Source organism: Scyliorhinus torazame, chromosome 22 (assembly GCF_047496885.1).
Source record: "Scyliorhinus torazame isolate Kashiwa2021f chromosome 22, sScyTor2.1, whole genome shotgun sequence".
Taxonomy (NCBI): Eukaryota; Metazoa; Chordata; class Chondrichthyes; order Carcharhiniformes; family Scyliorhinidae; genus Scyliorhinus; species Scyliorhinus torazame.
This window is the reverse complement of record NC_092728.1, coordinates 101,455,999-101,467,899: the sequence shown is the minus strand read 5'-3', so window position 1 is coordinate 101,467,899 and position 11,901 is coordinate 101,455,999.

Sequence of the window (11,901 nt, the reverse complement as noted above, 5' to 3'; positions counted from 1 at the left end):
CTTGGGGGGCCGAGCCCCAACCTTAAGGGGCTAGGTCCGCGCCGGACGAATTTCCACCCCGCCAGCTGGTGGAAAAGGCCTTTGGTGCCCCACCAGCTGGCGCGGAAATGACATCTCCGGGCGGCGCATGCGCAGGAGCGTTAGCGGCCGCTGACGGCATTCCCGCACATGCGCAGTGGCGGGAGTCTCTTCTGCCTCCGCCATGGTGGAGACCGTGGCGAAGGCGGAAGGGAAAGAGTGCCCCTACGGCACAGGCCCACCCGCGGATCGGTGGGCCCCGATCCCGGGCCAGGCCACCGTGGGGGCACCCCCCGGGGCCAGATCGCCCCGCGCCCCCCCCCCCCCCCCCCAGGACCCCGCAGCCCGCCCGCGCCGCCTTGTCCCGCCGGTAAGGTAGGTAGTTTAATCTATGCCGGCGGGACAGGCATTTTAGCAGCGGGACTTCGGCCCGTCCGGGCCGGAGAATCGCGGGGGGGGGGGGGGGTGGGGGGGTGCCGCCAACCGGCGTGGCGCGATTCCCGCCCCCGGCGAATATCCAGTGCCGGAGAATTTGGCAACCGGCGAGGGCGGGATTCACGCCAGCCCCCGGTGATTTTCCAACCCGGCGGGGGGTCGGAGAATCTCGCCCCTTATTAGTGGCCTGACATTACAAAAAGACCAGAGCTATGCATTGAAAAATGTCAGGAGTTGGCTCCGAAAATACTCTTGTGATCGTTCTCTGCTTGCCATGCTGTTTTCGGACGTGCCTGCGCAGTCCCATCACGTCGTCAACCCTGCCAACGAGCTTTTGGTGTTTTCATGTTTCAGCTCAAAATCTCGGAGCATTTCTACGGCCTTTGTGGATTCGTCAAGGGAAACAGGTGGGTGAGGGGGCAGGCATCCTTCGGGGCGTCAGGTTCCTCGGGTGATGAATTTATGGGATGTCCAATTGCATCGTGTCAGATCCATGGTGCAGCGTACAACATCGCCCACCTCTGTGTAACCTGCTCTGGTTGTGTCTACTGGAATTTCCATGCGGAGCTCCCACAGACGAGGGAAAAGTTCCTTGTCATCGGGAATTGGTTGGTCTCACTCATTCTTGACATCTTGCGCAGTTGGAACCTGTTTGAACCCTGCATGGTGGAAGCAATTTGCAATTGTGGCTTCCATCACCATCGCCCATGCCTCCTTCATCGTTAATATGGCCTCCAGAGCAGTTGGGTTGTACTCCTTCTCAATAAGATTTCAGGTTCCTAATCACCTCTTGATCCATTAGCAGGAGGTTGGCTGTTTCATTGCTGGCCCTGGGCACCTAGTTGATGCTCTTGCCTCTCAAAGACTGCATGGGGCAGTTGTCTGTACTGATAAAAAAAAAATCTTCATTTTCTTCTGCTAATACATTTTGGCCACTTCCTTGATCCACAGCTCAGAAACACTGGAGGTCATCCAGGCGGTTTTGTGAACCTCGTACTGTGTAGTGCCTGAAGCAACATGGCTTCTTGGACTTCCCAGTCACAAGAAGCAGCAACTTTTCAGTGCCATGCATGTAGGCATAGACTGCAGCAGAGACATCTTCCTTGTTCTGCTTTCCACCATTACATGTTCCACCTTCACACATCAAAGTCCAGCAAGAGACGGTAAAATAGTCCCGTTTTACCTGGGTTAAAAATACCTCCTGGTGCGTAACTGTTCGAGATGTGGGCAAGACCATTTTGAACCCACCATCTGGAAATGGAAAGTCCTCTACTTGGCCTCCCTTGAACCACGTTAGCAGAGCTTCTTCAACACCTTGCTCGCTGGAGAGAATTCCCGCTTGTCGAAGTGTTCCAGGGTATTCTCGTGTTTCATAATGGTGGGCAAACTCTTGTCTGTCGCGACGTGCACTTTCCACTGTGTACCACGGTGTCCCACTTGCTCTACCGACCTCACCTTCGCTCTGATCGACAACACTTCACTTTCTCAAGGGTTTAACCCTACTCGCAGGTTTTGCGTGTCCTTTCACAGAGAGACCTCTGTGCCAAATGATGGCTTGCACGGCTGCTCCATGATTTCACGCTCTTGTGTGGTCTAAATCCATTCTGATTGGTCGGCAAGCTTAGACGGGTTTGGCTTAATTTGGGGTTTCTGGTGCAGAATTTTGGTTTATCCCCCAGGCAACATTCTATGAGATTTGCTATTCTACCAGTGGGAATGGTTGACAACTTCAATATAACGAAAACTTTGTGTCATCTGACTTTGACTCATCATAATTTCACTGTATCTAACATTGCAAGTCAGAACATGTTGCCCAACCGTTTATAGTGGACAGTCTCATGCAACTATATGCATTTATATTGGCCCTTTCAGGATATCAGCATGTTCCAAAGTGTTTTACAGACAGTGAAGTTCTTTTTAAAGTGTTATCACAGTGGAGGAAGTGGCAGCTAATTTGCACCCAGCAAACTCCCCCAGTGATGTGATAATGACTAGATAATCTGCGCTTAGTGATGACAGCCAAGGGATGAATATTGGCCAGGACACTGGGGAGAACTCCCCTGCTCTCCTCTGAAATGACAGATTATTAAACGGAACGAACAGAAATTGCTAAGTGATAAAAGAACAAGGAACTGGTCACTTTCCGGCATCCCAATTGTCAGATGATGCAGAGGCAATGGAGTTACTGACTCATCACAGCGATCAATCTCTTATCAATGAGTCCAGGACAGACCCAGACATGGGGTGAGGAACATCCCCAGGGGGAGAGGGCTTTGGGAACCATAGATCCAAAGTCACCGGCTCCTCCCAGGGGAGTGAATTTATCTCGGTATCGAGACTGCTTCTTCAATTACACCCTTTAAACACTATTGGATCTTTTAATAAGACATGAATGAAATGAAAATCGCTTATTGTCACAAGTAGGCTTCAAATGAAGTTACTGTGAAAGGCCCCTAGTCGCCACATTCCGGCGCCTGTTCGGGGAGGCTGGTACGGGAATTGAACCGTGCTGCTGGCGTGCCTTGGTCTGCTTTCAAAGCCAGCGAAATAGCCGTGCTAAACCAGCCCCTGACATAGGAGCAGGATTAGGCCACTCGGCCCGTCGAGTCTGCTCCGCCATTCAATCACGGCTGATATTTTTCTCATCCCCATTCTCCTGCCTTCTCCCCATAACCCCCGATCCTCTAACCTGTCGAGAGCAGCGGAGGAAGCAGCCCCAGCGGATTGGTTCCCTGCGGCAGGTAGAGCCCGAGACAGGTGAAGGCTTGGTAACCGTCTGTGACCAGTTGGAGGCACAGCAAGAGGCTATGTCGCATCGCCAGCATCTTCCAGTTCAGACGGACTCTTTGACTCAGTGCCACAGCGGAGGAGAGCCCCCACAATCCAAAGATGTTAGGTGGATTGGCCACGCTAAATTGCCCCTTAATTGGAAAAAAATAATTGGGTACTCCAAGATACAAGCTTGGCACGTCTCTTGCCATTCCCGCTATGTCCAGTTATTGTAAAGTGTATAATCTCAATGCCTTGGGTGGCACAATGGTTAGCACTGCTGCCTCTCAGCGCCAGGGATCTGGGTTTAATTCCAGCCTTGGGTGACTGTCTGTGTGGAGCTTGCACGTTCTCCCCGTGTCTGCGTGGGTTTCCTCCCGCAGTCCAAAGATGTGCAGGTTAGGTGGATTGACCACGCTAAATTGCCCTTTAGTGTCCAAAGGTTAGGTGGTGTTGCTGGTTTATGGGGATGGGGTGGCGGCGTGGTCTTAAGTAAGGTGCTCTTTCCAAGGGCCGGTGCAGACCCGATGGGTCGAATGGCCTCCTCCTGCCTGTAAATTCTATGATGATTCACTCCTATCTCTGAGTGAGTCAGGTGGTTGTGGGAGGTGTTAAGATTCCTTCCTTTTCATTTCCCTCTGTTCACGTTTCTCTTCCATTATTTTTGGTCCGTGGACTGGTCATCAGAATGTGCCTTTAAGCGGAGGATTTGAGCTGAGGCAGCTTACTAGCCAGGACAGTGTGTTCCAGGTTTTGTATTTTGGAGAGGAGAAAACAGACTCGTTGGCGCCAGGTGAATCTTAAGAAGCAGATTTGGAGGAAGTCGGTCCAATTGGCTGGCTGTCAACCTTTGGGGTGACCAGGAACAGTGTTCTGTCTGACAACAGTGACTGGTTCCTGGGTGATGCTTCTGAAAGTGCTGGGTGGACCTTGAAAGGAGAAGGGTCTCTCTCTCTCTCGCTGCTGAAGAACTGCTTTATTGTTCTAAAACAATTGAGTGCCTGGTACATCTTTACTACATAATTGAAATGATCTTGAAACTACAGTGTAAGTAGACAACCTTGCCAGAGAAAGCCACCTCAAGCCTGGAAGGAAGTAGTCTTGAAAAAAAGCGTTGAACTCCTGAAAGACTTTAACTGGAAGCGATCCTCGTGCATCAGAGATCCTTTTATTTTTATTAATATTTTCCTCCCTCTCCACTACCCTTTCCCTCTATCCTGTCTGTGTGTGTATATTATAGAATGGGGTGTGTTGGAAAGGGGGCGCAGTTGGAAAAGGGATATCAGTTACATTTTTGTCAGTTTAATTATGTTACTGTTAAATAATAAAAGGTTATTTGTGTTAAATGTACAAGCTTGGTGACTGCAGTTTATTGGGCTCAGCCAAGGAACTCTGCTATTTAAAAATAACATATCCTTTCACTTGCTATGTGACTCCGGGTCAAATGGGGCTGGAATTGACCGTGCTCAGTCCAGGGGCATGGTCTTTTCAATGAGAAATGAAACTGAAGCCCCTCTCGCCCTCTCAGCTGGGCGTCGATGACCATCCAGCCACCAGTTCAAAGAAGTTGTTACGGGGAGTTCTCCCAATATTTAACCCTCCATAATCTCTTGCAGAAACAGATGATTAATAACACGGGATTGAACAAGGTAGCAATCAGGATGGGCATCCTTAGTCTCGCGTGCTCGTGCACAACGCATCGCAAATGGAAGGGTGAGGAATTGCCAGCCAATTCTTTAATTTTGCTGATATTGGTTGAGCAAACAGTGTTACCAAGACAACCCCTGGGCATTATCATGGGATCATTCACATTTACCTATATCCAATGGATAGATTTAAAATCTTACCTGAGCCAAAATCCTACATGGTAAATGGCCTCCGTCAACCCGGTAATGGTATTTGTCAGTGTTTATTTACAAGGACTGATGTCACAACAGAAAGACAAAGTCCCGTATGCTCGGTACTGTTGCATGGTACAGAATCAATATGAAGTCCCGTCAGTGGCCCTCTCCTTCACTCTTTTCTTTGTAAATCTGGTTCATTTTAAAACCCGACGGTCAGATTTCTTTCTGAGATGTCAGGCCCAGACCACTAATGACTGTAATTGAATGCTCCTGTATCCTCAGAGGGGGAAGAACAGGTTGATTTTTGTAAAAGAGGAAATTATGTCTGATACTTGCAGCCGAAATGCACATGGAAGTGGGAGAATGCTTTGAGGTCAGAGAGTGCAGGGTCTTTGAGTTTCTATGGGGGAGGTGCACTTTTTAAAAAGACATTTCTCCCCTGCTCTATATCAGCAAGTGGTCTCTCTCACACTAAGGGTGGCTGTTCAGTGTGGAGTTGAGCCTTGGAGCCAAACATGGTGACACGAGGGTGTGTGGTGTCTGTGTCGTATGTGCACGCAAATACAAAACCCTCGTGGGGGGGGGGGGGGGCGGGGTTAAAGATCAGTGAAGGACTCGCTTGTGATCTTTCCCATCCATTTGAGCAGCCCCACTCAAGAGGGGAAAATTGGGCAGCTGCTGCTTTTTGGAATTAAATCCTGGTAGGGTCAGAGGAAGGGGGGAAAAAATGAGGACAGATGCCAAGAGGCATGCGGGGCAGTGACTGGAGGTCGGGAAATGGCCACTATTTCAGCAACCCGTCCTTTTTATATAGGCAGGTGGTTTAATCCATGCTCTAGCTTCGTACACAGTGCCCCATTGAATACCTTGGGCACAAAGAGACAGTGTGAGCTGGAGCCAAAGTATTCACAAACTTGCAGCATGGTGGTGCGCCAAGGTACAGTCACTATAAAAGATATTGGTCTTCAGCACCTCACATATGATAGTTTAATATCAACACACCGTACTGCACAGAGGGAGGTTATTTAACTAGTCATCTGCAGGACAGCTTATTGAAATTGCTATCCTGGGCAGCACGGTAGCACAGTGGTTAGCAGCTCCAGGTCCCAGGTCCGATTCCCGGCTTGGTCACTGTCAGCGCGGAGTCTGCACGTTCTCCCTGTGTCTGCGTGGGTTTCCCCCGGGTGCTCTGATTTCCTCCCACAAATCCCGAAAGACGTGCTGTTAGGTAATTTGGACATTCTGAATTCTTCCTTTGTATTCGAACAGGCGCCGGAATATGGCGACTAGGGGCTTTTCACAGTAACCTTCATTGCAGTGTTAATGTAAGCCTACTCATGACAATAAAGATTATATTATAGTTAGACCCCACTACCCTGCACATCTTCAGAATTTTTCCCTTCGAAGTTTGTATTCGATTTTCATTTGAAAGTTACTCTTGAATTTGCTTCCATTAGTCTTCCAGATCATAACAACTTGGTGTTTAAAACATTTCTGCTCATCTCCTTAGTGGTTCTTCTGCCAATTATCTTAACTCTGTGTCCTCTGGTTTCTCACCCTCCTTCTTAATCTAGTCTAAACCCTTTATAATTTTAAGCGCATCTGTTAAATATTCCTTTAATCTTCTTCGGCTTTAACGAGAACAATCCGAGCTTCTATAACTGCAGCCTTTCATCCCTGGCCAATCTCTTCTGCACCCTCTCCAATGCTTTGATATCCTCCCGAAGGTGCGATGCCCAGAATTGGACACAATGCTCCAGCTTGGACCTAACCAGTGTTTATGTAAAAACAGGAGCCTTGCTCTTGTACTGTGTGTAATGTTCATAAAGCCCAGGATCCCTTGTGGTTTTCAAAACAGCCTATCCTGCTACATTTGAAGATTTGTGCATGTAAAGTCTTTCCGATTTTGCATCCAAGTTTAAATTCTGGGATCTGAAGAAAGGGGAGGGGAATTTATGAGAAACTGTTTTAAGATTTAAACATTCAGTCCGACAGTTAGGGGCTGTTTAGCACAGGGCTAAATCGCTGGCTTTGAAAGCAGACCAAGGCAAGCCAGCAGCATGGTTCAATTCTCGTACCAGCCTCCCCGAACAGGTGCCGGAATGTGGCGGCTAGGGGCTTTTCACAGTAACTTCATTTGAAGCCTACTTGTGACAATAAGCGATTTTCATTCATTTTTCATTTCAGTTTAACACTTGATTTGGCCGTGGACAGTATCAGTTCATTCCTGCTTTAATCCACACGTTCTCTACTCAAACCTCCATTCCTTACCTACCGACTCAGTCCCTCTCCCTGGAAAAAAACGTCGTGAGATTAAGCCAGTTTGTTGAGAACCTTGGTGTCGCTTTTGATACGGAGTCGGGCCTCCAGCTGTATATTCTCATCACTGCAACCATTTCTATCTCCTTGACGTCACCTGACTTTACCAAGTCCCAGCTCAAGTGCTGCTGAAATCCTCATTCGTGCCTTTTTCGTTACCTCTAGACTTGAATATTCCAATTCACTCCCGGCTGACCCTCCCACATTCTACCCTCCCAGACACTCGGAGGTTATCCGAAGCTCTGCTACCTCCATCACCCCTGTGCCCGCTCACCTACATGGGATCCCAGTCAAGCAACGTCGCGATTAAAACATTTTCATCCCCGTCTTCAAATCCCTCCCCTCCACCTCTGTATAATCACCTCCAGCCCTACAATCTCGGAGTTGTCTGCGCTCCTCGAATTCAGGGCTCTGGTGTGTCTGCCGTTTTAGGTGCTCCACCATTGGTGGCTATCCCCTCAGTTGGCTAGCACCCAAGTTCCCTCCTTCCACGTCAGTTGGTCTCCGTGGGCACTCATCAGAGCCGGATAACTCTGCATCTGCTGATTTGCAGAGTGACATCAGATTCTGATTAGTCAGGTCCCCTTAGAGCAGGACAAAGCAGAGAAAGACCAATACAGCCCAGGAACAGTTTTGGCCCTCCAAGACTGCGCCGCTCACGTCTCCTATCTAGACCAACCACCTGTATCCTTCTATACCCCGTCTGTTCATGTGCCTATCCAGATAAGTCTTAAAGGTCGCTAACATATCTGCCGCAACCACCCCACTTGGCAGTGCATTCCAGGCCACCACCACCCTCTGTGTAAAAAGCTTCCCCCGCACGGCTCCACTGAACCTTTCCCCCCCTCACCTTGAACTTGTGCCGCCTTGTAATTGTCATTTCCGCCCTGGGAAAAAGCCTTCAACTGTTCACCTTATCTATACCCCTCATAATTTTATAGACTTCTATCAGGTCGCCCCTCAGCCTCCGCCCCTCTAGGGAGAACAATCCCAGTTTATTTAATCTCTCCTCATGGCTAATACCCTCCATACCAGGCAACATCCTGGTGAACCTCTCCTGTACTCTCCCTGTCCTTCTGGTAGTGTTGTGACCAGAATTGGACACAGTATTCCAAATGTGGCCTAACCAACGTTCTACATAACTCCAAAGAGAAAATGCTGGAAATTCTCAGCAGGTCTGGCAGCATCTGTAGGGAGAGAAAAGATCTAACGTTTTGAGTCCAGATGACCCTTTGTCAAAGCTGTTATATATAACTGTAATTTGCGAGCTTTTATACTCGATACCCCGACTGGGAGGAATGAGAGGCAACGAGTTGAGGAGGGAGAGAGGAAGAGGCAGACGATCCTGGGCGGGTTTCTCCGCTCCCGCAGCCGGCCAATGGGATTCCCCATTGTGGCTGCACTACGCCGTCAGGAGACCCGCCTGTGGGTGCGCTGTCGGCGGGCTGGAAGATCCCTCCGACAGCCAATCTCGCTGCCTGTGCTTTACTTTCACGGAAAAAGGCACACCCAGCGGGTTTTCGACCAGGGACTGAGGAGGACAGGCCAGCCAGCAACAGCGAGGCGAGGCGGCCTGGTCGGGCGAGAGCCACGACAAGCCAGTCGGGTCAGCAGCCGTCAAGCAGGCGAGGGGTGCCCCCACCCAGCCAGGGCTGAGGGCATGCCAGTCAGCAACAGCGAGGTGCCAAGTCGAGCCTTACCAACACGAGGAGACGATGAGTGTGGCAGGAGGCTGCCTTGAAGACCCCACATTGGGCCTCTGGCTTTGGGTCAATCACGGGTGTGGGACTGGAGTCTTATCTTGGCCAGAGCTGAAAAACACTAGAATTTGATATGGCACAGAAAAAGAGCAATCCAATTAGGCCCTTTGACCTAATTCCAGCAAATTCTTCCTTTGCATACACAGATGTACACAATTTCCTATTGAAAGTTACTGAATCTGCCTCCATCTCCCTCTCAGTCCTTATTTTGGGAGCTGGAAGGAGGAGATGAAAGAGTTAACGGTGTCACCCTATGTATGAATGATACTGAGTCATGCCATGTGTTTAGAGAGAGTCCCTGTTATGAAGCAGCAAGTGTAGGAACCAGTTTGCACACGGCAAACACCCACAAACACCAATCTGATAAGTGACCGGATCATCCGTGTTTTTTTTTTAATGATGTCGATTGAGAGAAACTGTTGGCCAAGACTCCCCTGCTCTTCCTGGGACAGCTCTTTGGGAATTTTTACTCTGATCTGAAAGCCCAGCTAGGCCTCGGTTTAACATTGCACCAAATACAACACTTCTGACAGTGGTGCGGCTCGCTCCTTTAGTAACACATTGAATATTGTGCTGAAGGCTCTCTCTCTCTCTCTATATATATATATATATATATATACACACACGTTAAATCTTTCGAATTCTTTACCCCAGTGAGCTGCGGAAACTCAGTCCTTGAATATGTTCAAGACAGAGGTCGACAGATTTCCAGATAGCAAAGACATCAAGGGATGAAGGGGATAGCGTGGTAAAATGGCAGAGAGATCGATCGCTTTTCCTTGGCCGAGGGGTGACTTAATTAAGGTACAAAATTATGAGGGGAAGAGATCGGGTGGGCAGGATAAAATTGTTTCCATTGGTGGCGAATTCTAGAACCAGGGGACGTAGATTCAAGATAAGAGGCAGAAGGTGGACAGGGGACATGGGGAAGAACGGTTTTATGCAGAGGATAGTGGGAGTCTGGAATTTTGCTGCCTAAGTTTTGAAAAAATATATTTTTATCCTCCCTTTTCACATTTTCTCCCAAATTTACACCCAATAATCAGTAACGGATGCAGTGTCAATCCCCATATCAATATCAACGATCCCATCCTCCCACCAAACCCTCAAACATTAGCCCGCATGTTAACATAAACAAATGACAAAAAGGAATCAGGGGTCACCCATAGTCACCATTAACACATACAGTCCCCCTCCCCCCAATCCCCCCCACAATGAATAACGCCCATGAATTGTAGAACCCCTGCATCCTTCCCCTCAGTTAAAATTTGACCTTCTCAAGAGTCAAGAATTCCAGCAGGTCCCCACGCCAGGGCACAGGGTGGAGAGGTTGATCTCCACCCTAACAGGATCCGCTTCGGGCGATCAACGAGGCGAAGGCTACGACATCTGCCTCCGCCCCAGTTCCAACACCTGCTGGTCCGACACCCCGAACATGGCCTCCCGAGGGCCCGGGTCCAGTTTCGCGTGCACCACTTTAGAGATTACCCTAAAAACCTCCTTCCAGTAATCCTACAGCTTTGGACAGGACCAAAACATACGCAACGTTCACACACATCTTCGACCCCTCAAAGAGCCGGCTCATCCTCGCCCTTGTAAGGTATGCTCTATATACCACCTTCAGCTGTATCAACTCCAACCTCGCACACGAGGTGGAGGCGTTCACCCTCCGGAGCACCTCACACTAGAACCCCTCCTCCATACCCTCTCCCAACTCTTCCTCCCACTTTGCCTTCATCTCTTCCAGTGGTGCCTTCTCCTCTTCCAAAATAGCCCCGTAAACCGCCAATACTACCCCCTTCTCCGGTCCCCCTGTCGTCAGCACCTCCTCCAGCAATGTGGAAGCCGGCTTTGCTGGGAAGCTCTGTATCTCTTTTCTGGCAAAGTCTCAAACCTGCATGTATCTAAATATTTCCCCCTGCTCCAGCCCATACTTCGCTCCCAGCTCCTTCAATCCTGCAAACCGACCCCCAAGAAACATATATTTTAGTGTCCTAATTCCTTTCTCCTCCCATCTCCGAAAATGTCCATCCCACTTCCCTGGTTCAAATCTATGGTTCCCCCTTTCCCTTGACCCTGCCCCCAACCCGAAGTGCTGGCGAAACTGTCTCCAAATTCTCAGCAAAGCTATCACTACCGGACTCCCTGAGTATCTCCCCGGGGGCAATTAGGAACGGCGCTGTTGCTAGCGCCTTCAATCCCGACCCCCTGCACAAACTCTCCTCCATTCTGACCCATTGGGAGTCAACCCCTCCGACTCAGCTCTGTACCTTCTCCACATTCGCCGCCCAGTAACAATACATCAGGTTCGGAAGACCCAAACCCCCTGCCTGCCTTCCTCTCTGTAGTAGCACCTTGCTAATTCTGGCCACCTTCCCTCCCCATATGAACGAGGTATTCATCCCTTCAATCTCTAAAAAATGCTTTTGGCAGGGAAAGGTACTGTATCTGCACCTTTAAAAAAAATCTTGAGTACTCAATTTCTTTTTCCAATTAAGGGGCAATTTAGCATGGCTAATCCACCTACCCTGTACATCTTTGGGTTGTGGGGGTGAGACCCACGTAACATGTGGAGAATGTGCAAACTCCACACAGACAGTGACCCGGGGCCGGGATCGAACCGGGGTCCTCGGAGTCGTGAGACAGCAGTTCTAACCACTGCGCCACCGTGCCGCCCTTGGATCTGTATTTTAAGTGCTGTAAGATACACGGCTATGGACCGGGTGGGATTAGAAAGGGCACCCAGTGTCCTCGGG